Source organism: Muntiacus reevesi, chromosome 9, assembly GCF_963930625.1.
Source record: "Muntiacus reevesi chromosome 9, mMunRee1.1, whole genome shotgun sequence".
Taxonomy (NCBI): domain Eukaryota; kingdom Metazoa; phylum Chordata; class Mammalia; order Artiodactyla; family Cervidae; genus Muntiacus; species Muntiacus reevesi.
Window position 1 is genome coordinate 88818519 of NC_089257.1, and position 25225 is coordinate 88843743.

At 41.8% G+C, this 25225-nt stretch overlaps 1 non-coding gene across 1 annotated transcript; it reads right to left on the bottom strand.

Moving 5' to 3' along the window:
* Positions 1 to 14312: 14312 nt before the first annotated feature.
* On the bottom strand, positions 14313 to 14419 carry LOC136176093 (U6 spliceosomal RNA). The gene has a single exon (XR_010664474.1). It is a non-coding gene; the product is annotated as a U6 spliceosomal RNA (small nuclear RNA).
* Between the last annotated feature and the right edge of the window lie 10806 nt (positions 14420 to 25225).

A 25225-nucleotide genomic window follows, 5' to 3' on the forward strand; every position in this document is an offset into this window, starting at 1 on the left:
CTGTGCTTTCAGAAAATGCAGATACTTAAGCAAAGCTGTGGCTGTAAGGAAGAGAAAAATGAACCCATGTGCTTTTCTTTCAGGCTTAAGACAGCAAGCACCCTGCAGTCATATGAAGAAATGCTGCTTCTGCCATTAGGCTCCAAATCCTATGTGTACAAAAACAAACGTCCCTGTAGTTAGAAAGCTGTCTAAGAGAGTCCAAGGACAGATTGCACCATTCCATGAGTAAAGACTTCAGTGGGGAGTGTCATGAGTTCAGTGGGGAGCGTTCTGTGAGGATTCACTGCCATATCTGTTGTCAGCCTGATTCGGTGAAACTGGATTGGTGATGCCTTCTTGGTAAGAAGTGGCAAGCAACATGTTCCTTTTGAAAACTCAAATAATGGACTAAAGCTGTTGTCATAATGCACAGAAAAATGACCCAGTATGCTTACCTGGCTTGATTGAGGCTGCAACTATCATGCTTTCACAGGAGGAATATACTGATTTTGGCATATTGCCTGGGTTTCCAGCATCAAGAAAACACGTTACCCTGCACATTTTGAGCAGTTAAAAGTGTTGCCATTTGCCATTTCTTGCTGGAAAGTCCTCTGGCAGAACACTTTCAGCTGATCAGCACATTTTGAGCAGTTAAATAAACTCTTAGTATATAGACACTGTCCCGTGTGAGGAGCAAGTATATCAGTGGAGAGTGATCTGTGAATGTGGATGTCCAAGCCTGGTTTTACCCTGTTTAGATGAAACATACTGTCAGATGATTTCACAGCGAAAAGTGGCAAGCAGCCTGATTCATGACAAGAGAAGTTGCAAAATCCTTTAAGAGTCTTTGCGATCCCATTGACTGTAGGATACCAAGCTCCTCTGTCCATGGCATTTTCCAGGCAAGATTACTGGACTGGGTTGCCATTTCCTTCTCCAGGGGATCTTCCTGACTCGGGGGCCAAACCCCCTGTCTCCTGCATTGTGGGCAGACTCTTTACCCTCTGAGCCACCAGGGAAGCCTGCCTGATTCCTTGAGAAGTCAACTCCTTAACAAAAGCAGTTCTAGGATTGAAGAGTAGAAAGAGCCAGTGTGTTTTCCTGGCAGGTTGCATGTTGCAACTATATAGGTTTCACAGGGGAAATGACTGCTTTTGGACGTCATACCCAAATTCCAGGTTCACAAAAACTTCTCTTTGCAGTTTCAAAGCTGTGTAAATTCATTCCTGGGACACAGTGAACTATCCTTGAATGTTGACTTCTATATCTGTTTTTACCCTGATCAGCTAAAACTGTACTGTCAGAGGACTTTCAGCAAGAAATGGCAAGCAGTGTGTTTCAGAAAACACACAAATACTTGATGAAACTTCCAGTCATAGAGAAGGGAAAAATGCACCAGTGTTTTCCCATCAGGTTGGAGACTGCAAGTATCCCAGATTTGTTTGGAGAAAATGCTGCTTTTGTTTCAGGTCCCTAGTTCTAGATTCAGAAAAACATTTCCCTACAGGTTCAGAGCAGTTCAAAGGCACACCTGGATCATACTGCACCATTCCCTTAGAAAAGAATTGAGGGAAGAATGTTCTATGAGTGCTTCTGCAACACCCGTTGTTACCCCAAATGGGCAAAATTGCACTCTTAGAGGACTTTATAGCATTAATAAACAAGTGCCTGTGCTTTCAGACACCACAGATAATTAAGCAAACCCGTGGGCCTAAGGAAGAGAGAAATGAACACGCATGCATTTCAGGTGTCAGACTGCAAGCATCTGGCAGTCACATGAAGAAATGCTACTTCTGTGTTTAGGCTTCAAATACCATGCTTAAAAAAAGAAAGCACCCTGTGGTTAGAAACCTGTCTAAGACAACCAAGGGCAGATTGCCCCATTCCAATAGTAAAGATTTCAGTGGGGAGTTCCCTGGGAGTTCAGTGGGAGTGTTCTGTGAGTGCTGGCTGTCATACTTGTTATTAGCCTTATTCAGTGAAACTGGACTGGGTGTTGCCTTCCCAGTTAAGAAGTGGCCAACAGCATGTTCCTTTCAGGAAACTAAAATAATGGACCAAAGTGGTTGTTATAATGCCCAGAAAAATGACCCAGTGTGTTTTCCTGGCTGGTTTGAGGCTGCAACTCTTCTGCTTTCACAGGAGGAACATAGTGATTTTGCCCATTTGGCCTGGAATTCCAGCTTTGAGATAACGCATTTCCCCGCACATTTAGAGCTGTATAAAGACACCCCTAGTGCACAGACACTGTCCTGTTTGAGAAGCCAAGGTATCTGTGGAGAGTGCTCTGTGAATGTGGATGGCCAAACCTGGTTTTACTCTGATTAGCTTAAACGTACTGTCAGATAACCTCACGGAAAGAAGTGCCAGCAGCCTGATTCAGGAGAAAAGTTGCTCAGTTCACTCTTTGTAATTCCTTTGATGGTAGTCAACCAGGCTCCTCTGTCCATAGCATTTTGCAGGTGAGAGTGCCGGAGTGGGCTGCCATTTCCTTCTCCAGGGGAACTTCCTGACATGGGGATCAAACCAAGGTCTCCTGAATTGCAGATAGATGCTCTATCCTTGAAGCCATCAGGGAGGCCCACCTGATTCCTTGAAAAGTCAGCTACTTAAAGAAATAGTTCTAGGACTGAAGAGTAGAATGAGCCTGTGTGTGTTTCTGACAGGTTGCATGCTGCAACTCTACAGATTTCACAGGGCAAATGACTGATTTTTTACATCTACCCCAATTTCATGTTCACAAAACATGTCTCCCTGTAGTTTCAAAGTTCTGTAAATTCATTCCTAGGACTAAAGCTACGATCCGTGTATGTTGACTTCAAGATCTGTTTTTACCCTGTTCAGCTAAAAGTGTACTGTCAGAGGACTTCCCAGCAAGAAATAGAAAGCAGCATTTTTCTCTCAGAAAACAGAAATACTTGAAACTTGTCATAAAGAAGGGAAAAATGCACCAGTGTGTTTCCCGTCAGGTTGGAGACTGCAAGTATTCTGGATTCGTTAGGCAAAAATGCTGCTTTCTCTTCAGGCACCGAGTTCTATGTTCAGAAAAATGTTTCCCCACAGGTTCTGAGCTGTGCAAAGGCAAGCTTAGATCACACTGCACCATTCCCTTAAAAAAGAATTCAGAGAAGAATGTTCCGTGAGGGCTTCTCCTGTACCTGTTTTTACCCTGAGTGGGTGAAATTACACTGTCAGGTGACTTTGTGGCATTAATAACCAAGGACCTGTGCTTTCAGAAAATGCAGATACTTAAGCAAAGCTATGGGCTTAAGGGAGAGAGAAATGAACTCGTGTGCATTTATTTCAGGCATCAGAGTGCAACCACCAGCAGTCACACAAAGAAATGTTGCTTCTGCCTTTAGCCTCCGAATCCCATGCTAACAAAAACATATGTCCCTGTAGTCAGAAAGCTGTCTAAGAAAACCCAAAGGCAAATTTCACCATTCCATGAGTGGAGTTCAGTGGGGAGTGCTCTGAGAATTCAGTGGGGAGTGTTCTGTGAGTGTTGGCTGCCATACCTGTTGTTAGCCTAATTCGATGAAACTGGACTGGGTCTTGCCTCCCCAGTAAGAAGTGGCCAGCAGCTTGTTCCTTTCGGACCAAAGCTGTTGCCATAATGCACAGAAAAATGACCCAGTGTATTTTCCTGGCTGGTTTGAGTATGCAAGTCTACTGATTTCACAGGAGGAATATACTGATTTTGACATATTGCCTGGAATTACAGCTTCAAGATAACACATTTCCCTGCATATTTAGAACTGCATAAAGACACTCCTAGTGTACAGGCATGGTCTTGTTTGAGAGTGCTGTGTGAATCTGGATGGGCAAGCCTGATTAGGTGAAAGAAGTGCCAAGCAGCCTGATTCAGGAGAAGTGAAGTTTTTCAGTCCTGTACGATTCTTTGTGATTCCTCTCACTGTAGCCATCCAGGCTCCTTTGTCCATGGCATTTTGCAGCCAAGAGTACTGGAGTGGGCTGCCCTTTCCTTCTCCAGGGGAACTTCCCAATATGGGGATCGAACCCGGATCTCCTGCATGGCAGGCAGATGCTTTACCCTCTGAGCCACCAGGGAGGCCCTGAGTTTTTGAAAAGTCAACTACTTAAAGAAGTGGTTCTAGGATTGAAGAGTAGAATGAGCCTGTGTGTGTTTCTGACAGGTTGCATGCTGCAACTCTATAGGTTTCACAGGGTAAATGACTGATTTTGGTCATCATACCTCAATTCCAGGTTCACAAAACATGTCTCCCTGTAGTTTCAAAGCTCTGTAAATTCAGTCCTAGGACTCAAGGTACGATCCATGTATGATGACATCTAGATCTGTTTTTACCCTCTTCAGCTAAAAGTGTGCTGTCAAAGGACTTTCCAGCAAGAAATGTCAAGAAGCATGTTTCTCTGAGAAAACACAAATACTTGATGAAACTTGTCATAAAGAAGGGGAGAACGCACCAGTGTGTTTCCCGTCAGGTTGGAGACTGCAAGTATTCCAGATTCGTTAAGCAAAAATGATACTTTCTTTTCAGATACTGAGTTCTAGGTTCAGAAGAACATTTTCCCACAGGTTCTGAACTGTGCAAAGGCACTGCTAGATCACACTACACCATTCCCTTAGAAAAGAATTCAGGAAAGAATGTTCCATGAGGACTACTACTGGACCTGTTTTTACCCCAAGTGGGCGAAATTACACTGTCAGGTGACTTTGTAGCATGAATAAGCAAGGACCTGTGCTTTAGAAAACACAGACACTTAAGCGAAGTTGCAGGCATAAGGAAGAGAGAAATGAGCTCATGTGCATTTATTTCAGGCGTCAGAGTGCAAACTTCCTGGCAGTCACAGGAAGAAATGCCTTTAGCACTCTCTTTTCTTGCCTTTCATTCACTGAAGGAATGTATGTTTCCCAGCATTCTGTTTGCTGAGAGCAACCCAATATTTGCAAATTTTTGCCTGGAGGTCATTTTTAAGTAAAAATTTCCCCTCATGGTTGTCACAATAGGGAAGAATAGTGCAATTACAGGGAAAACAAACAAACAAAAAAAAACCTGTTTCATCAATGTTTCTCTGTAGGAAGGTTTGAATGATCCTGGGTCTGTCTGGAAAATTCTTGGATACTACAGGGAAACATACTGAGTGTGAAACTTGATATTGGACCTTGTTGGCAAAATTAGCATTTTCTCTCTGTTGGCCCTAAAAAGGTGTGGACTGGCAGCTGCCTGATAATCCATCCAATTGATGTTTTCCTACTTATGACATCAATAGGTTTGGTCAAACCTTTCCGATTTTTGATGTGAGTAGGCAGCTTGAAACTCCTTGGGGAAGGATCATTTCCATTAGAACATCAACTAATCTAGGTAATAACAGTATGGCACTCAGTACTCTTAGACAATTTCCCAAGCCTGTTTCCTCATGGGCAGACCCAATATGAGCTAGGAATGTGTTCACAAGGCTTGGAAAGTGCAAGGAAACATACTGGTTATGACTCTGGAAATTAGGGCCTCTGTACAAACCTGGAGTTCTCATATCTTAGAATCTAGACTTCCTAATAAATAGATGGCTGAAAAACACCTTTTTTTTAATGCCTTTCATTCATCGAAGGAGCATAAATTTCCCAGTATTCTGTGTACTGAGAGTAACACATTGCTTGAAAATGCTTGCTTGGAGGTCATTTTTCAGTAACAATTTCCCCTGACTGTGTTACCATAGGGAAGGCAACCACACTCAAAGGGAAAAGCAAACAAACATCCAAACATCTGTTCCATCAAGTTTTCTCTGTAGGAGAGATCCAGTGATCCTAGGTCTGTCTGGAAAATTCTTGGATACTTCAGGGACACATACTGAGTGTGAACCTGGATCCTGGACCTTGTTGGCAAAATTAGCATTTACTCTCAGTTGGTCGTAAAACGGTGTGGCCTAGCAACTTCCTGAAAATCTATCCAATTGCTCTTTTCTCACTTGTGACAATATCTTTGGTCAAACCTTTGGGATTTCTGAAGCAAGCAGGCGGCTTGCAATTCCTTGCTGCTAGATCATTTCCGGTGGCATGTCAACTCATTTGGTAACAACACTAGATGGCACTCAGCACTCTCAGACACACTCCTACAGCCTGTTTCCTCATGGACAGTCACTGTATGACCTAGGAGTGGGTTCATAAGGCTCAGAAAATGCAGGGAAACATCCTGGCTGTGACTCTGGAAGTTAGACCCTCTGTGGAAACATGGCATTCTCACATCTTAGAATCTAGACAGTTGCTGCAAGATATTCACCTGTAAAACACTCTATTTATTGCCATTCATTCAACAAAGGAACATAGGTTTTTCAGCATTGTGTTTGCTGAGAGTAACCCACTACTTGAAAAATTTCAGCCAAAGTGAGGATGAGAGTCAGTCACTAGTGAGGATGAGAGTCAGGCCAAGGTGAGAACAAGAGTCAAGCCTTAGTGAGGATCACAGTCAACATGTAGTGAGGACCAGAATCAGTGTCCAGTGAGGTCCAGAGTCAGCCTCTAGTGAGGAAAAGTGTCAGGATGCAGAGTGCTTTGTCTCATACTTTGTGCAGGGCTTTGCTTCTCACAGGGCCCTATGTTGGTTCCTCATTGGGACCTGCCTCACTCTGATCCTCAATATGGCCTGACTCTGGTCCTCACTGCATGTTGACACCGTTCTTTACTGGGCCCTGATATAGTCTTAACTGATCTGACTCTGGTCCACACTATGGATGCTTCTCTTCCTCAATAGGGCCTAACCTTTGTGCTCACTGAGGCCCTAGTGAAGATGAGACTGAGATACTCGTGAGCACCAGAATCAGGACATAGTGAGGACCATATTCAGGCTAGGTGATGTCCAGTGTCAGGGACCATGGAGGACCACTGTCCTCACAGTGAGGCAGAGTCAGGCTGTAGTGAGCCAAAGAGTCAGGGCACGGGGAGGAACAGAGTCAAGCCCAGTGAAACAAAATATCAGGCCGAGGTGAGGCAAAGTGTCAGGCCATAGAGAGGACCAGAGTCAGGGCCTACAGAGGACCAGGTTCAAGATGTAGAAAGGACAAGAGTCAAGCTGTAGAGCCGACCAGGAGCAGAGCCCAGTGAGAAGAGAATCAGTACCTAGTGAGAACCAGACTCAGGGCCTACTGAGTTGAGACTCATGTCCTAGTGAGCATGAGAGTCAGGCCCTAATGAGAATGAGAGCCATGCCATAGTGAGGACAAGAGTCAGACTGTAATGAGGACCAAAATCAGAGCCCAGTGAGGAGCAATGTCAGTCTCCAGTGGCGACAAGATTCATGACCCAGTGAGGCAAAGAGTCAGGAGGTAGTGACCCAAAGTGTCAGGCCACTGAGTACAGATTCAGGCCATGGTAAGGATGAGTCAGGTAAAAGTGAGGATGAGAGTCAGGCCCTATTAGAAATGAGGTTCAAGCCCTAGTGATGATGAAGATCATGCTGCAGTGAGGACAGAATCAGTCAGTGTGAGGACCAGAATCAGGGCCTAATAAGGATCACAGTCAAAAGTGAGGTAATGTGCCAGGCCTTAGAGATGACCAAGTCAGGCCATAGACAAAACCAGAGTGAGGGGCCACTTAGGACCAGGGTCAGGTAGTGAGGACCAGATTCAGTGCTGAGTGAGCAGCAGTGTCAGTGTCCTGTGAGGACAAGTTTTATGAGAGAGTGAGGCAACGAGTCAGGTTGTGGTGACCTAAAGTCTCAGGCCTTAGAATACAGAGTCAGGCCATGGTGAAAATGAGAGTCAGGCCAAACTGATGACGAGAGTCAGACCCTAGTGAGGATCAGAGTCAAGATGTAGTGAGGATCAGAATCAGGGCCCAGTGAGGATGAGGGAGAACCTCAGGGAACATTGAGTGAGGACCTCAGGGAACATTGAGGTCCAGGGTCACATATAGTTAGGACGAGTGCAGGATGTAGGCAAAACAACAGTCAGGTCCTACTAGGATGAGACTCAGATTGTGATGAGGACCTGAATCAGGACATAGTGAGGGCCATATTAAGGCCATAGTGATGTCCAGCATCAGGGCCCACTGAGGACCAGTGTCAATTCCCAGTGAGGCGAAGAGTCAGGGTGCTGTGAGGACCAAAGTCAGACCCAGTGACTTTAGTCTGACTTAGCCCTGAATCAGGGCTAAGGATCAAGAATCAGAGTGTAGTGAAGAAAAGTGTCAGGCAGTAGAGGGGACAGAGTTAAACCACAAAGAGAATCAGATTCAGTCAGGCAATGATAAGGCAAAGAGTTGGGCTGTCAGAAGACCAGAGTCAGACTGTATAGAGGACAAGATTCAGGGTATAGAAAGGACCAGATTCAAGTTATAGAGTGGACCAGGATAAGACCCAGTGAGGAACAGAAGCAGTGCCTAGAGAGGAAGAGTTAGACTGTAGAGGATGAGAATCAGGTCCTATTGAAACAACAGTCTTGACGTGGTCAGGACCAGAGTTAGGCTGCAGTGAGGACCCAAATCAGAGCCCAGTGAGGAACAGTGTCAGTATCCAGGGAAGACAAGTTTCATGGTCCAGTGAAGCAATGAGGAAGTAGTGACACAAAGTGTCAGGCCATAGAGGACAGAGTCAGGCCCTGTTGAGGATGAGAGGACAAAGTGAGGAAGAGTGTCAGGCCCTAGTGAGGACCATAACCAGGGCTCAGTTAGGACCAGACTCAGGGCACAGTGAAAACCTGATTTCATGACTAATGAGGACAAGATTCAGGAGGTAGAGAGGATGAGAGTCCAAACCAAATGAAGATGAGAGTCAAGCCCTAGTGAAGGCTAAGGTCAGTTCACCATGATTATTTTAATGTCCAAAATATATGCCTCCCTTCTTCAGTTTCCTTTTTTTTTTTTTTTTTTGGTGCTATACTCACTTCCCCTTCCTCTAACTTTCTATTCATTTTTAAAGCCTTTTTATTTTGAAATTAATATTCACAGAAAACTTCAAAGACAGTAGAGAGAGGTCTCATGTATCTTTCCCTCAGTTTTATCCCAGTTTACTACTATCAGTTCTGTTCAGTCGCTCAGTCATGTCGGACTCTTTGCCATCCCATGAATCGCAGCATGCCAGGCCTCCCTGTCCATCACAAACTCCCAGAGTTTACTCAAACTCATGTCCATCGAGTCAGTGATGCCATCCAGTCATCTCATCCTCTGTCGGCCCCTTCTCCTCCTGCCCCCAATCCCTCCCAGCATCAGGGTCTCTTCCAATGAGTCAACTCTTCTCATGAGTTGGTCAAAGTACTGGAGTTTCAGCCTCAGCATCAGTCCTTCCAATGAACACCCAGGACTGATCTCCTTTAGGATGGACTGGTTGGATCTCCCTGCAGTCCAAGGGACTCTCAAGAGTCTTCTCCAACAACACAGTTCAAAAGCATCAATTCTTCAGTGCTCAGCTTTCTTCACAGTCCAACTCTCACATCCATACATGACCACTGGAAAAACCATAGCTCTGACTAGATGGACCTTTGTTGGCAAAGTAATGTCTCTGTTTTTTAATATGCTATCTAGGTTGGTCATAACTTTCCTTCCAAGGAGTAAGCGTCTTTTAATTTTAATATTTACTACTATAATACAGTACAAAAAACAGGAAACTGATATCAGTATGTTATGTATATAGTTCCATATTGTTTCAGCACTCATGTAGATTTGTTTAACCACCAGAACAATCAGGATACAAAATTATTCCATCTCCACAAAGATCTCCTGTGTGCTATCCTTTATTACAAAAGGATAACACATAACACCACCACCCTCCTTCCCAACATTCTTAATCTGAGGCAACCTCTTCTCCATCTCTAAAATTCTGCCATTTGAGTATGTTTTATAAATGGAATCATAGAGTATGTGACCTTTTGAGATTGTTTTTTTTTTAATCAACTCTGCCCTTGACACTCAGCCAGATTGTTGCATGTATCATATTTTTCTCCTCTTTATTACTGAATAGTATTCTGTGGTATGGATATGCTACAGTTTGCTCAATAATTTTGTTATTTCAAGTGCTTGGCCATTATTAATAATATTTCTATGAACACAGCTGTCCAGGTTTTTCTGTCAACATAAGTTTTTAGGGGTATAAATGCCTAGGGGTGTCCTTTTCATGCTTAATATATTATTTTTCTCCCCCAGATTCTGGTAAGACACAATTGATTACAACACCTACTGAATATATAAGAACTCATCTCTCTAATGGGCTGAAAAGAGAATGGACTTTGACAAAGTAATCAGCATGTGCATTAATAATATGAGGAATATAGTTGTTTTAGAGAAGGCATCACAGAGTAGACACTGCTGAGGACTTTGAACTCTGTTCAAAAGCCAACTTCATTTGTCTGAGCTTGTGTTCCTTCTTAGACTTCAGAAGTTATCTTTTAGACAAGACACTGACTTTTTTCCCCCCAGAATCTGAAGCAATTAACAAGGAAGTTATATTTCTTACAGACTTTATCTAGGGTGAGAGTGAGAACTATCAGCCTGAATTCATCAAATGCATGTGATACCTTATCTGTCAAATGTGTCTTAAAATATCCTTGGTTCAAAGGCAGGGATTTTTAGAAATGTAATCTGGCAGTTAAGAAGAGTTACCTTAGATAATCTCCAAATGCTACTTCTACACCAAAACAAACAAACAAACAAACAAACAAGCAAAAAACAAACCAAAAAACCCCTATGATTCTCATCAAAAATTCTGTTTTGATAAAGAAGAAACTGAGGTTTAGTGACTTAATATCATACAAACAATAAGTGGATGGGATGACCACCCAGGAGTAAAAATCAGAGTGTTGCCTATCAATTTGCCCTGTAAATGTAAAAAAGATAAAAGCTTCATTCACTTTTAAAATGAGGACACCCAATTAGGAATTGACTCAAAAAGAAAGACTTCTCTCTTTCTCATTACAGATTAGATCAGAGAAATGGATTGTGGAAAATGAAACTCTGGTGACTGAGTTTGTTTTCGTGGGCTTGACAAATCGCTTCCAGCTCCAGGTTGTTCTTTTTGTGATATTTCTCTTGGTTTATGTTGCCACTTTTCTGGGAAACTTGGGGATGATCACTTACATTTGAATGGATTCTCGACTCCATAGCCCCATGAACTTTTTTCTCAGCCACTTGTCCTTTGTGGACATGTGTTCTTCTTCTGTTATTGGTCCCAAGATGTTAACTTACATCTTTGTGGAGAAAAAAGTCATCTCTTTCTTTGGTTGTGCGGCCCAGATCTGGTTTTTTGGTCATTGTGTAGTGACTGAATGTTTCCTCCTAGCTTCCATGACATATGACGGGTATATGGCCATTTGTAAGCCCCTAATGTGTACACTCATTATGTCTCAGCGAGTCTGTGGGCAACTGGTGGTAGATCCTTATACCATGAGCCCTATAAGCACCATGATCCACACAACTTTCATCTTTCGTCTGTCTTACTGTGGTCCAAAAATCATCAATCACTTCTTCTATGACCTTCTTCCTGTTCTCTCCCTGGCATGTGCAGACACACAGGTCAATGAAGTTTTACTTTTCATCTTGGCTGGAGCTCCAGGAGTACCCAACAGCCGGATCATCTTGGTCTCCTACATTTAATTGTCATCACTATCCTGAGGATCCGTTCTGCTGATGGGAGGCGGAAAGCCTTCTCCACCTGCACTTCACACCTGACTGCTGTCTCCATCCTTTATGGGACACTCTTCTTCATCTATGTACGTCCAAGTTATAGTCTCTCCCTGGATGTTAATAAAGTTGTTTCTGTGTTCTCTACAGCCGTGATTCCCATGTTGAACCCACTTATCTATAGTCTGAGAAACAAAGAGGTCCAAGATTCATTGAGGAGGACTTTTGAAAGGAAGAAGTTCCTTATGGATAAGTAAATGAGACCACCTTTATACTACAGATTAAGATGTAATACATTATAGGAGAAAGAATATAGGGCTGGGAAATGGAAACACTACATTAAGGTTGAAATTCACCTTTCATTACTCTGTATGATTGATATTTCATGCAATGTTATACTTTTGCTCAGTTGATTATCAGAGTTCTCAATAAACAGGAGTGAGATTTTGAACTTCAAACTGTGATGAATGGATTATAGAACCCTAAAACTTTAGGAAGCATTCTTTAGCTTTCATGATTAGAAATTGAGGGGTGCTTTATTACATCTGATATAAATGGAAAAATCTTAACCAATGAACTTAAGTACGTCTGCTTTATTTATGAGATATGGTGATCTCTTCATTGTCTGTGAGCTTTACCTTGATTTTTTCTAATCATAAAGTGTTACATGGCATATGAATTTGGAAGTTTTTAACCATGCTACTTACTATTAATACCTTCATGTTTGAAGTAGATGACTGACAAGGACTTCTAATCTGTTAAACTTTCTACTGATGGTAACAACTTGTTGGGATTTTGCCAGAGCAATAATGTGATTATGCATGCAAAATTCAGAATGCATTGCAATTTTTTTTAAGCTTTAAAGTATATATTTATTTTGAAACAATAATTCCACTCTTGACAATACAACATAAAACCACCTGCATTGATTTGTATACTCATGCACACATATACATAATTAAGAATGCTTATTGTACTATTACATATTATTTTTCATAGTAAAAATTAGGAATAAATGTGAACAGATAAAAAACAAGTGTTATTAATAGAGAAATTCTTTGTTCAGTGTAAAATTAACTTGAAGTATCATGAACTTTTTTGTAAGACTTATATATCAAAGAAAAGACTTTTAATAGTAATTTATTATTTTTTTAAGAGATGGAGTTCTTTTTAATTGTTGTGGCAAAGACTTGTTTAGAATGAGAAATGAGGGCTTCTATAAAATTCTAACACTCTACAATAATATTTTTTTTTTTGTATCTTACATTATTGGTTTTCTTGTATTTATAGAAATAACTTCCAGATGTAATATTTGAGTCATAGTATTTTTATTTTATTTTTATTAGTTGAAGGCTAATTACTTCACAACATTTCAGTGGATTTTGTCATACATTGACATGTATCAGCCATGGAGTTACCTGTATTCCCCATCCCGGTCCCCCCTCCCACCTCCCTCTCCACCTGATTCCTCTGGATCTTCCCAGTGCACCAGACCCAAGCACTTGTCTCATGCATCCCACCTGGGCTGGTGATCTGTTTCACTATAGATAATATACATGTTTCGATGTTGTTCTCTTGAAACATCCCACCCTCGCCTTCTCCCACAGAGTCCAAAATTCTGTTCCGTACATCTGTGTCTCTTTTTCTGTTTTGCATATAGGGTTATCATTACCATCTTTCTAAATTCCATATATATGTGTTAGTATGCTGTAATGGTCTTTATCTTTCTGGCTTACTTCACTCTGTATAATAGGCTCCAGTTTCATCCACCTCATTAGAACTGATTCAAATGAATTCTTTTTAATGGCTGAGTAATATTCCATGGTGTATATGTACCACAGCTTCCTTATCCGTTCCTCTGCTGATGGACATCTAGGTTACTTCCATGTCCTGGCTATTATAAACAGTGCTGCGATGAACATTGGGGTGCCTGTGTCTCTTTCAGATCTGGTTTCCTCAGTGTGTATGCCCAGAAGTGGGATTGCTGGGTCATATGGCAGTCCTATTTCCAGTTTTTTAAGAAATCTCCACACTGATCTTCATAGTGGCTGTACTAGTTTGCCTTCCCACCAATAGTGTAAGAGGGTTCCCTTTTCTCCACACCCTCTCCAGCATTTAGTGCTTGTAGACTTTTGGATAGCAGCCATCCTGACTGGCATGTAATGGTACCTCATTGTGGTTTTGATTTGCATTTCTCTGATGATGAATGATGTAGAGCATCTTTTCATGTGTTTGTTAGCCATCTGTATGTCTTCTTTGGAGAAATGTCTGTTTAGTTCTTTGGCCCATTTTTTGATTGGGTCATTTATTTTTCTGGAATTGAGCTGCAAGAGTTGCTTGTATATTTTTGAGATTAGTCCTTTGTCTGTTGCTTCATTTGCTATTATTTTCTCCCAATCTGAGGGCTGTCTTTTCACCTTGCTTATAGTTTCCTTTGTTGTGCAAAAGTTTTTAAGTTTAATTAGGCCCCATTTGTTTATTTTTGCTTTTATTTCCAATATTCTGGGAGGTGGGTCACAGAGGATCCTGCTGTGATTTATGTCGGAGAGTTTTGCCTATGTTCTCCTCTAGGAGTTTTATAGTTTCTGGTCTTACATTTAGATCTTTAATCCATTTTGAGTTTATTTTTGTGTATGGTGTTAGAAAGTGTTCTAGTTTCATTCTTTTACAAGTGGTTGACCAGTTTTCCCAGCACCACTTGCTAAAGAGATTGTCTTTTTTCCATTGCCATTGCCTCCTTTGTTGAAGATAAGGTGTGCATAGGTTCGTGTTGTGTGTCATCCTTGTGCAGGGGCCATGCTAATCTTCTCTGTATCATTCCAATTTTAGTATATGTGCTGCCGAAGTGAGCACAACATGAACTGCTTTTACAAAACATTTTGAGTATTGCCAATAAGCAGGCCCATTAATCTAAGATTATAATTTGAAATTTACATAAAGCCATTGTGGACTACTTTTGTATTTCAAAGATGCTATCCAAATTTATAGCTGTACATTAGGGCATATAAACCTCTAGCCACCTGCATTTTAATTCATGTATATCTTAACTTTCCTTTGAGATCCATTTTGAGAGGAGGTACAAACCTAGCTCCAGTTATCCTTCCATCCTAGTATAGGACTTCCCTGGTGGCTCAGGTGGTAAAGAATCTGCTTGCAGTTCAGGAGACCTGGGTTCAATCCCTAGGTCAGGGACATGCCCTGGAGAAGGGAATTGCTATCAACTTCGGTATTCTTGCCTGGAGAATTCCATGGACAGCGGAGTCTGATGTGCTATAGTCCATGGGGTCACAAAGAATTAGACACGACTGAGCCACTAACACTTTCACGTTCACTATCCTAGTAACTCCTCTACCATCGTGACTTCATTAGTGCTGCTGTGCATACAGAATACCCTTCTGATTGTAATCTCTCTGTAGCAGGACTCTGGTGGAGATTCTTAGTCTGCACAGTGGCAAGCAAAGGTGTTCATCGCGCAACAGGTGAAATTCAAAACTGAAAATTCAAAGTTGGTGATGGGGAGGTTGCAATACCAAAGGGAGAGTTTCATTTTCTACAATTACACTTGACTCAAAGTCCACAAACAATTTTCAAAAAAATAATATCTCCTCTATATGCCTGATATCCTGAGTGTCTGGTTCCTTAAGGCAGTTGCCTCAAATTTATACAACAGCTTTTTAAATGAAATTTTGGTGTGTGGCATGAAGAATTGAGTCAATGAACTCTTTATTTAAAAAGTGCTGTTGGAAAACCCAGGTTTCAAGATGGTATCACTACATTGATTACCTTCCTAGACACCTGAAGACACTAAGGAAGATGACAGTCTATATTGTAACGTAACTCATTTTCATTTTCAGTTCAGTTCAGTTCAGTCATTCACTCATGTCAGACTCTTTGCGACCCCATGAACCGCAGCATGCCAGGCCTCCCTGTTCATCACCAACTCTCAGAGCTCATCCGAATTCATGTCCATTGAGTCGGTGATGCCATCTAACCATCTCATCCTCTGTCATCCCCTTCTCCTCCTGCCTTCAATCTTTCCTAACATCAGGGTCTTTCCAAATGAGTCAACTCTTCACATCAGGTGGCCAAAATATTGGAGTATCAGCTTCTACATCAGTCCTTCCAATGAACACCCAAGACTGATTTCCTTTAGGACGGACTGGTTGGATCTCCTTGCAGTCCAAGTGACCCTCAAGAGTCTTCTTCAACACCACAATTAAAAAACATCAATTCTTCTGTGCTCAGCTTTCTTTAGAGTCCAACTCTCACATCCACACATGACTACTGGAAAAACCATAGCCTTGACTAGACGGACCTTTGTCAGCAAAGTAATGTCTCTGCTTTTCAATATGCTGTCTAGGTTGGTCATAACTTTCCTTCCAAGGATAAACATCATTTAATTTCATTTTAGGGGGCCTTAATTGTATAATTCACTTTAATGTAAACAGGCAAAGGGTCTAGGGCATGCTTTTTTTCAGACAGGCAAATTAAGTGATTTCATAAATTTCTTTCAGGATCTCAGATATGGAAAATTAGTTTAGAAGCCTGGAAAATATCTCTAAGTTGACCATGAAGGTTAATTTGCTATGAATAGAATCTTTAGTTTTGTCTTTGTTTTAAATGATCTAACTGGAAAGTACATACTGTTCAAAGTTTGCATGTGGACTAGAGATTCTGAAATGTGGTGCAACATTTACAGGCTCATAGTAATAGAATGTCAGAATTTAGAGTCCTTGGCTTGGGATTTCTCTGGTGGTCCAGTGGTTAGGATTTCCTCCTTCCACTCCAGGGGTTGTGGGTTCAATCCCTGATTGGGGAAATAAAATCCGGCATGCTATGAGGTGTGGTCAACAAAAGAGTCCTTGGTTTCTCTGGGGCTTTTATTTCTGCACTTCACTTATTTGGGTAATATAAGAAGGAAACAAACCTCTGAATCAATTGACTTTATTTTCTCTTGCTACTCACATGTATAAATTGTCTAATGGATTTTCTGTTTTAGAATCCTTGAAATTAGTGTGGCTGGGAGAACATATATAGTAGTTGTTTCATAGAAACTATTGTTTTCACAGAGGATTATAAATTGAATGAAAATGTTAAAAGCTTAATTATCAATGTTACACCTACTTTATTGCCATTGTTTACAAAGGCAATTAGTTGAGGTGATAGATGCATGTGTCCTAGTTTCATACTTATAACATTTTTAAACCAAATATAATTTTGTCTAACCTGTGACACTTGAAATACTTGTTTTCATCTTCCCTGATAATAGATAAAGCAAATAAAAACAACCTGTAATAAGTTTTGTTTTTTTAATATGAAATCATTGAAATATTTTACATATATATATATATATACACACACACACACTAGTAAACTAAATATATATATATATATATATATATATATATATATATATATATATAGTTTTTCTGACCAATCTTAAATTCTACCATTTCAAGCCTTTTCTTTCTCAAGCTACAACACTTTGAAGGCATCACAATAAGTGAATGGTTTCTTATTTCTTTCATTTCTTGTTAAGGAAAACCTTTTCAAGCTTTCTTATCAGGGGAGAGTGGTATTAGATCTGCTGTTATTTCTCCTGCTGCACATCCCATTAGTATCTTTGTGTGTTGTGTTGTTGGAACTATTATGGTTATTCTAAGGTCCAAAATATATGCCTCTCTTTCATTTTCATACTGTTCATGTGGTACTCAAACCAAGAATACTGAAGTAGTGTGCCATTCCCTTCTCCAGTGGACCATATTTTGTCACAACTTTCCACCATTACCTGTCCCTATTGGGTGACCCTACATGCCATGACTCTTGGTTTCATTGGTTGTGGTCCATGAGATCAGTTTGATCAACTTTCTGTGACTGTGGTTTTCATTCTGTCCCCTCCCAGAAAGATAAGGATCAGAGGCTTATGGAAGTTTCTTGATGGGAGAGACTTTCTGTGGAGAAACTGGGTCTTATTCTGATGCTGGGTCATGCTTAGCAAATCTTTAATCCAATTTTCTTTTGATGGGTGGGGCTGTGTTCCCTCCCTGTTCTTTGACCTTGGACCAAACTTTCTTTGGCCTTAGACCAAACTATGCTAGAGGTAATGGTGACCTCCAACAAAATGTCCTGTGGACACACTGCCACACTCAGTGCCTGCAACTCTGCAGCAGGCTACCACCAACCCATGCCGCCACCGGAGACTCCTAGACACACACAGGCAAGTCCGGGTCAGTCTCGTCTGGGGTCACTGCTCTTTTCTTCTTGGTTCTGGTGTGCAAAGGTTTTGTTTGTGCCCTCCAAGAGTCTGTTTGGCCAGTACTGTGTAACTTCTGTAATCAAATCCCACTGGCTTCCAAAGTCAAATTTGGAACAGTATGAAAAAGCAGAAAGATATGACAATGAAAGATGATCAGTTTTCATTCCAATCACAAAGAAAGGCAATCCCAAAGAATGATCAAACTACCACACAATTGCACTCATCTCACACACTTGTAAAGTAATGCTCAAAATTCTCCAAGCCAGGCTTCAGCAATACATGAACTGAGAACTGCCAGATGTTCAAGCTTGTTTTAGAAAAGTCAGAGGAACCAGAGATCAAATTCCCAACATCCATTGGATCATAAAAAAAAAAAAAAAGAGTTACAGAAAAACATCTATTTCTGCTTGATTGACTATGGCAAAACCTTTGACTGTGTGGATCACAATAAGCTGTGGAAAATTCTGAAAGAAATGGGACTACCAGACAACCTGACCTGCCTCTTGAGAAACCTGTATGCAGGTCAGGAAGCAACAGTTAGAACTGGACATGGAACAATAGACTGGTTCCAAATAGGAAAAGGAGTACGTCAAGGCTGTATATTGTCACCCTGCTTATTTAACTTCTATGCAGAGTACATCATGAGAAACGCTGGGCTGGAAGAAGCACAAGCTGAAATCAAGATTACCAGGAGAAAGATCAATAACCTCAGATATTCAGATGACACCACCCTTATGGCAGAAAGTGAGGAAGAACTAAAGAGTCTCTTGATGAAAGTGAAAGAGGAGAGTGAGAAAGTTGGCTTAAAGCTCAACATTCAGAAATCTAAGATCATGGTATCTGGTCCCATCACCTCATGGAAAATAGATGGGGAGACAGTGGAAACAGTGTCAGACATTATTTTTTTGGGCTCCAAAATCACTGCAGATGGTGACTGCAGCCATGAAATTAAAAGACACTTACTCCTTGGAAGGAAAGTTTTGACTAACCTAGATAGCATATTAAAAAGCAGAGACATACTTTGCCAACAAAGGTCCATCTGGTCAAGGCTATGGTTTTTCCAGTGGTCATGTATGGATGTGAGAGTTGGACTGTGAAGAAAGCTGAGCACCAAGAAATTGATGCTTTTGAACTGTGGTGTTGGAGAAGACTCTTGAGAGTCCCTTGGACTGCAAGGAGATCCAACCAGTCCATCCTAAAGGAGATCAGTCCTGGGTGTTCATTGGAAGGACTGACGCTGGGACTGAAACTCCAGTACTTTGGCCACCTCATTTGAAGAGTTGACTCATTGGGAAAGACTCTGATGCTGGGAGGGATTGGGGGAAGAAGGAGAAGGAGCCGACAGAGGATGAGATAGCTGAATGGCATCACCAACTCGATGGACGTGAATTTGAGTAAACTCCGGGAGTTTTGTGATGGACAGGGAGGCCTGGCGTGCTGCAATTCATGGGGTCACAAATAGTTGGACATGACGGAGCAACTGAACTGAAGTGTCATTAAAAAGAATATAGGAAAGCACAAATGATTGCTTTCCAAATGATTGCTTCTAGTGATGATTGCTTTCATAATTATGATTCAATCACTCAATTGAAATTCTTTTTTATGAAAAACAGTGACCCTTCAATTAGGACTTTCCTTTTTTTCTGCACAATGTCTGTGATGAAATCTCAGTATATCCTTTTTTATATCTTCATAGTCCTCTTGGCAATATTTTCATAAGGTTTTAGCTAGTTGTCTTCTGATTTTACATCTCAACTGTACTGATGATAGGGATTTGTTGATGTTATTTTATGGTTTATTCATATTGTTCCACTTCCTATAGTATTCATCCCCTAAGTACTCCTCAGACCTTGCTTATTACAATTAATACAATCCAACCAACCCTCAGGTATATACTTGTGTGTTCCCAGAGAAGTCCTTGTACTCCCCATCTGGGTTGTGTTGGAAAATCTCTTAGAACTTAGAAACAAAGGTGAGTGTTGAAGGCAAGGATTGAAAAGATATAGATGCCTCCTGCCACGTTAACTACCCTAGACAGTCATTAAAATATTTTTCCTTCCTGAGAGAAGAGAAAGTGGATTTTCAAAAACAAAGAAATTTCAGAGATATTTGGGTGCTCAAAATTTTTGTCATCAAGTTCCATATATAAAGAGAGTTTTATTTAGGATTTTATTTGAACACTCCATGCACATGATTAAAACTCATAAATGGCTCCTCCTCACTGCCCTTTGAGTATATTCCAGAATCATAAACATTGACTGTTGTTGTTGTTTAGTCTCTAGTCATGTCTGATTCTTTTGCCACACCATGGACAGAAGCCTGCCAGGCTCCTCTGTCTATGGGATTTCCCAGGCAAAAATACTGGATTGGCTTACCATTTCCTTCTCCACGGATCTTCCTGACCCAGGAATGGATAGCAGTCTCTATGCTGTGAGGCATTGCCCACCTCTCAAGCCTCATTCAATTCTATTCTCTTAACTCTTTTGGGTTCTTCCATATGAATTTCCTTTACCCCTTGGTATCTACAGTGCTTTTTCTCAACTAGTACCTTTGTACTTCCTGTAACCTCTGTAGGACTATTCTCCCTATCCTCCTTGAAGCTGTCACCCACTCTACCATCACCCACTTTGACTAGATAATTCCTGTTACTATCCTTCTGCTCTTAAATCACATATCATCTCCTCAGATATGTCTCCTCTGATTTCACATTATGTTAGATCTTCTGATATAGTCTGACATTGTTATTTTCCTTTCCAACAAAGTCATATTTTATAAGTACAGGTTAATGCAAGTTTTGATTACCTCTGAAATGAGGGTATAAATTCCACAAGGACAGGTACTGTATCTCTATTTTTTTCTTTTCATTGTCTTACTAATTTTTATTGAGATGTATTAAAACTTTCTGTATATGTCATTTCATTTAATCTTCACAACAATTGTAGGAGGAAGGAAAGTTATTTTCATTTTATGGATAGGGAAACTAAGACTTGGTGGGTATAAGTGCATCACTCTTGGTCACATAACTGGTGAGTAGTAGGCCTGGGGTTCACACTTAGATTACCTCTATCCTGAGCTTGCCTAATAACAGTTACTAAGCTCACTTAGAATTTTATCATCCTTACAGTTAGCATCCAAATCAGTTCTGGGTACCTAGGGTTTTCTTCCAATTCTGTTTTGAATAAATATAAATAAGGGCTGATGAGGAGATGAAGTTTGCTTTAACCATATGACTGGTTCTGTCTCTCAATCTTAATTTCTCAAATTCTGTCTCAATTAAAATGTTTATAAAATAGGTAAATAAGATAACCACCAACATGTTTTAGAACTAAAACTCTATCATTATTAATTATCATTATTATTATCATCATTATGAACTGTAAATAATTCCTGATCATCTACCATGTCAGCCTATGGTGTTGGTTATTTTTTTCTGCAAGTTTTTCTTTACTTTCAAATGCATTAATTAACGTAGCAATCAAAGGAGTATTGCAAGGCAATTGAATCAATTATATTGATGATGAATGATGTCTTCCATTTCATTCCAGAAAGATAGTGAGCATTATAATTGGACACTTGGCACCAGAGTAGTACAAAGTCCTCTGCTTCTAGCAACATATCCCAAAGGGGTGCTCAGGCTTATAAGTTCTCCCCATCCTCTTATCAATGGAAAAAGAATTCTTTTGGAACAAGTAAATGTCACTTTTTATTCTGATGTAGTGTGGGATCTTCTGGGCCAGGGTGAAATTCAAATGAAGTAAATATTTTCATGAATTAATACTGTGTTTAATTAATGTTATGTAACCAAAGAGAAAAGCTCAGTAAATCATAACATGGACAAAACTGTGTTGAATGTAATCAAACCATAACAAAATTCTGCTTCAAAGAGGAGAATAAAGTGTTCTCTCATATAATTACATTTAGTGAAAGAAGTCCCCAGGCTCAGGGGAAAGAGCCTTGAGAGAAGACCACCCCAAAGCGCTTTTCTCACGGGCCTGGAAGCAGAGTGTGCAGGATGCAGGGAAAGCATGCCTCCTCCCGGGCAGAAGAGGCAGCCAGCCAGCTCACATTTGCAAGCGGCCTTTGGACAGCACCGGGGAGGTGTGCCCAGGGGAGAAGGCCAGTTCTGCTCAGAGACCCGACATGCCAGAGTCAGAACACACCATGCCCCCTGCCCTTGCACAGCCTTGCAGTGACATTGCTGGCTTCAAGTGGTACTGCCCCATGAAGGAGCAGGCTGAGGGAGTGTGTCAGACACGCCCAGGGGGGCCTGCCTGAGGTCAGCTCCGCCAGGGCCTTTCCACTCGATCTAGGCCCCAGGCCTCCTAGGAGAGGAGGTGCGGACTGTCTGGTTCAACACTGCCAAGGACTAGAGGCATAGGGTCTCTGTCAGAGGGATGGGAAGAGCAACTGGACGGATGTTGAAGCCATTGTTTGCCCAGCAGCCCCAGCGCACCATGGAGAGGAACAGGCCCACTGTGCCCCTGTGTTGGATCTGCCCCTCCACACACATGCTCTGATGCTGGGGGAGCTGAGGAGTTTCCTTACAGATGGGCTCAGCAGGGCTCTCTGAAGATGCAGGGAGCTGGAGCAGACCTGTGCATGTGGTTTTGCCTTTGCCTGTGAGTGTGGGTCCCCTAGATGGTCCCAAGGCTCAGGGGAAAGAGCCCTGAGAGAAGACCTCCCCGAAGCGCTGTTCTCCCGGGCCTGGAAGCAGAGTGCGCTGGATGCAGGGAAAGCGAGCCTCCTCTGGTGAAGAGGTGGCATCCAGTCGGCGCGTGTTTGAAAGCCGGCCTTTGGAAGACACCAGGGAGGTGTGCCCGGGGGAGAAGGCCAGTTCTGCTCAGAGGCCCGAAATGCCAGAGTCAGAGCACAGCACGCTCCTGCCCTTGGTCAGTTTTACAATGACATTGCTGGCTTCAAGTGGTACCGCCCCATGAAGGGGCAGGCTGCGGGAGTGTGTCCGACATGCCCGGGGGGGCCTACCTGGGGTCAGCTCCTTTAGGGATTTTCCACTCGAGCTACGCCCCAGGCCTCCTAGGAGAGGAGGTGAGGACCGGCTGTCTCCACACTGCCAAGTCCTAGAGCCGTGGGGGCTTTGTCAGAGGGAAGGGAAGAGCAACTGAACTGATGGTCCAGCCCTTGCTTGCCCAGCAGCCCCAGGGCACCATGGTGAGAAAGAGACCCATCATGGCCCTAGGTCGGGCCTACCCTCTTCACCCAAGGCTGTGCTGCTGGGGGAGCCAAGGAGGTAGTTGACAGACTTAGGCTCAGCAGAGCTCTTGGAAGGTGCAGGGGCTGGAACAGACGTGTGTGTGTGGTTCTGCCTTTGCCTGTGAGTGTGGGTCCCCTAATCCTGGTTGCTGGTAGCTTGTGAATTCCTAGATCCTGACCAGGACCTCCTGTTGAAAAATGACTCCTGGAAGTGTTTTCCCTTCTATGCCACCTGGACAGGGTGGGTGGTCAGTGGTTCATTTACCAGTTTGTCTTTTGCTTCTCTCGAATAAGGTCCTTCACAGAGTAAATGTGCAAAATTGTAAACGTCAATGTGTGAAATAACTTATATTCATAATTTGGATAAATTGGGCGGGGCACAGATGGAAGCGGGAGCCAGAGATGGAGCACATTCTTCCTGGGGTGCAGGAGGGTGAGGGAAATGGGAGAGAAACTGCTCTTGCCACAGGGAAACGGAGGGAAGCTCACAGTCTCAGGGTTTATGGTCATTGGGTTCCTTTCTGGCTTGTCTCTTGCCAGTCATTCTGAATTGGAATCTTTCCTGGGGGCACACGCACCACTCAGCCAAGATGGATTCCAGTGAGGAGGATCCTGGGAAGTTGGTAGGAACTCTGGATTGGAGTCTCCCATCTCTTTTCAACCTCTCCAGAATCCTGGTTGCTGGTAGCTTGTGAGTTGCTTGTTCGTGTTGGAAGATGAGTCCGGGAAGTGTTTTCCATTCTCTGCCACCTGGACAGGGTGGGTGGTCAGTGGTTCATTTACCAGTTTGTCTTTTGCTTCTCTCGAATAAGGTCCTTCACAGAGTAAATGCCCAAAATTGTAAAAGTCAATGTGTGAAATAACTTACATTCACAATTTGGAGAAGTTGGCTTTTTTGTTGTGTATTAGAACTCATCACCAGACCAAAGGTAATAGAGAGGTTTGTTGTTTTTCTAAAATGTTTATATATATATTTTTGAAATTGAATTATGGTGTGAGCTACAAAGTTTGTGTTTCTGTTCATTTCATTCCATCTGTTTGGTTTTCTTTCTTATTTTCTTTCTTTCTAACAGTTATTTATTTTCAGTGGATTGATTCTTGCTCTACAATATTGGTTTGATTGGTCATATATCAACCTGAATTTACCGTAGGGGTATGTGTGGCCCCTCATTCTTGAATCTCCCTCCCACATCCTGCCCATTCCCACCTCTCTATGCTATCAGAGAGCCCCAGTTTGAGTTCCCTGAGTCAGACAGCAATTTCCCACTGGTTGTCTAGTTACAAGGTTGGTGTCCATGCATCCGTGCTGGTCTCCCCATTCATGTCCTGGTGTCCTGTCAAACACTAAGCTTAATTTATTTGGAAATGACCTAGCTATTCAATACACTGTCATCACTCAGTTTAGTACAAAAATAGAAACTCAGGTGACCAGAATCTTGAGAAGCTATTGTCAGCTCAGTTCAGTTTAGTTCAGTTGCTCATTCACGTCTGGCTCTCTGTGACGCCGGGCTTCCCTATCCATCATCCCCTCGAGGGGCTTGCTCAAACTCCTGTCCATTGAGTCAGTGATACCATCCAGCCATCTTCTGCTCTGTCGTCCCCTTCCCCACTCCCTTCAGTCGGGACTATTATTGACAGGTATCTTAGAGTATAATCATCGTTAAGAGTTTATCTAAAAGGTCATATCACATTTACATTTTTGAGGAATTTTCCTTGTTATTGTTTTTAGAGGTACTTTCTTTGTTCACAAGCTTCTGACAGATATGACAATATAGCGATGGTTAACTTACATTAAACCTAGGCACAATGACAATTTTGGGCTTCATGTTAATGACTCTTCCACATGTCTATAGTAGAGTCGCGGGGGATTTAAAAAATATATTTTTCAAATCCCCTGTGACTCTACTATATATATATTTATATATATATATATACACATACATATACCCACTGGATATTTAATATTGACTATTTCCCAGTTCATGTGAATCTGAAACTCATTTACATCAATTTTTCTTGCAGGTAGAGCTGTTTGACTTGTAAGGGCTTACTTTTCTTCTGACCATTTTGACAAGAACTCACAACTTCAGCAATATTAGGAAAAAAACAGAAGAATCACACGGAGACATACGTAAATGCAGACAGACAGACAGACAGACAGAGATCTTCTCGTTTTCCACTTGAGATTTAAA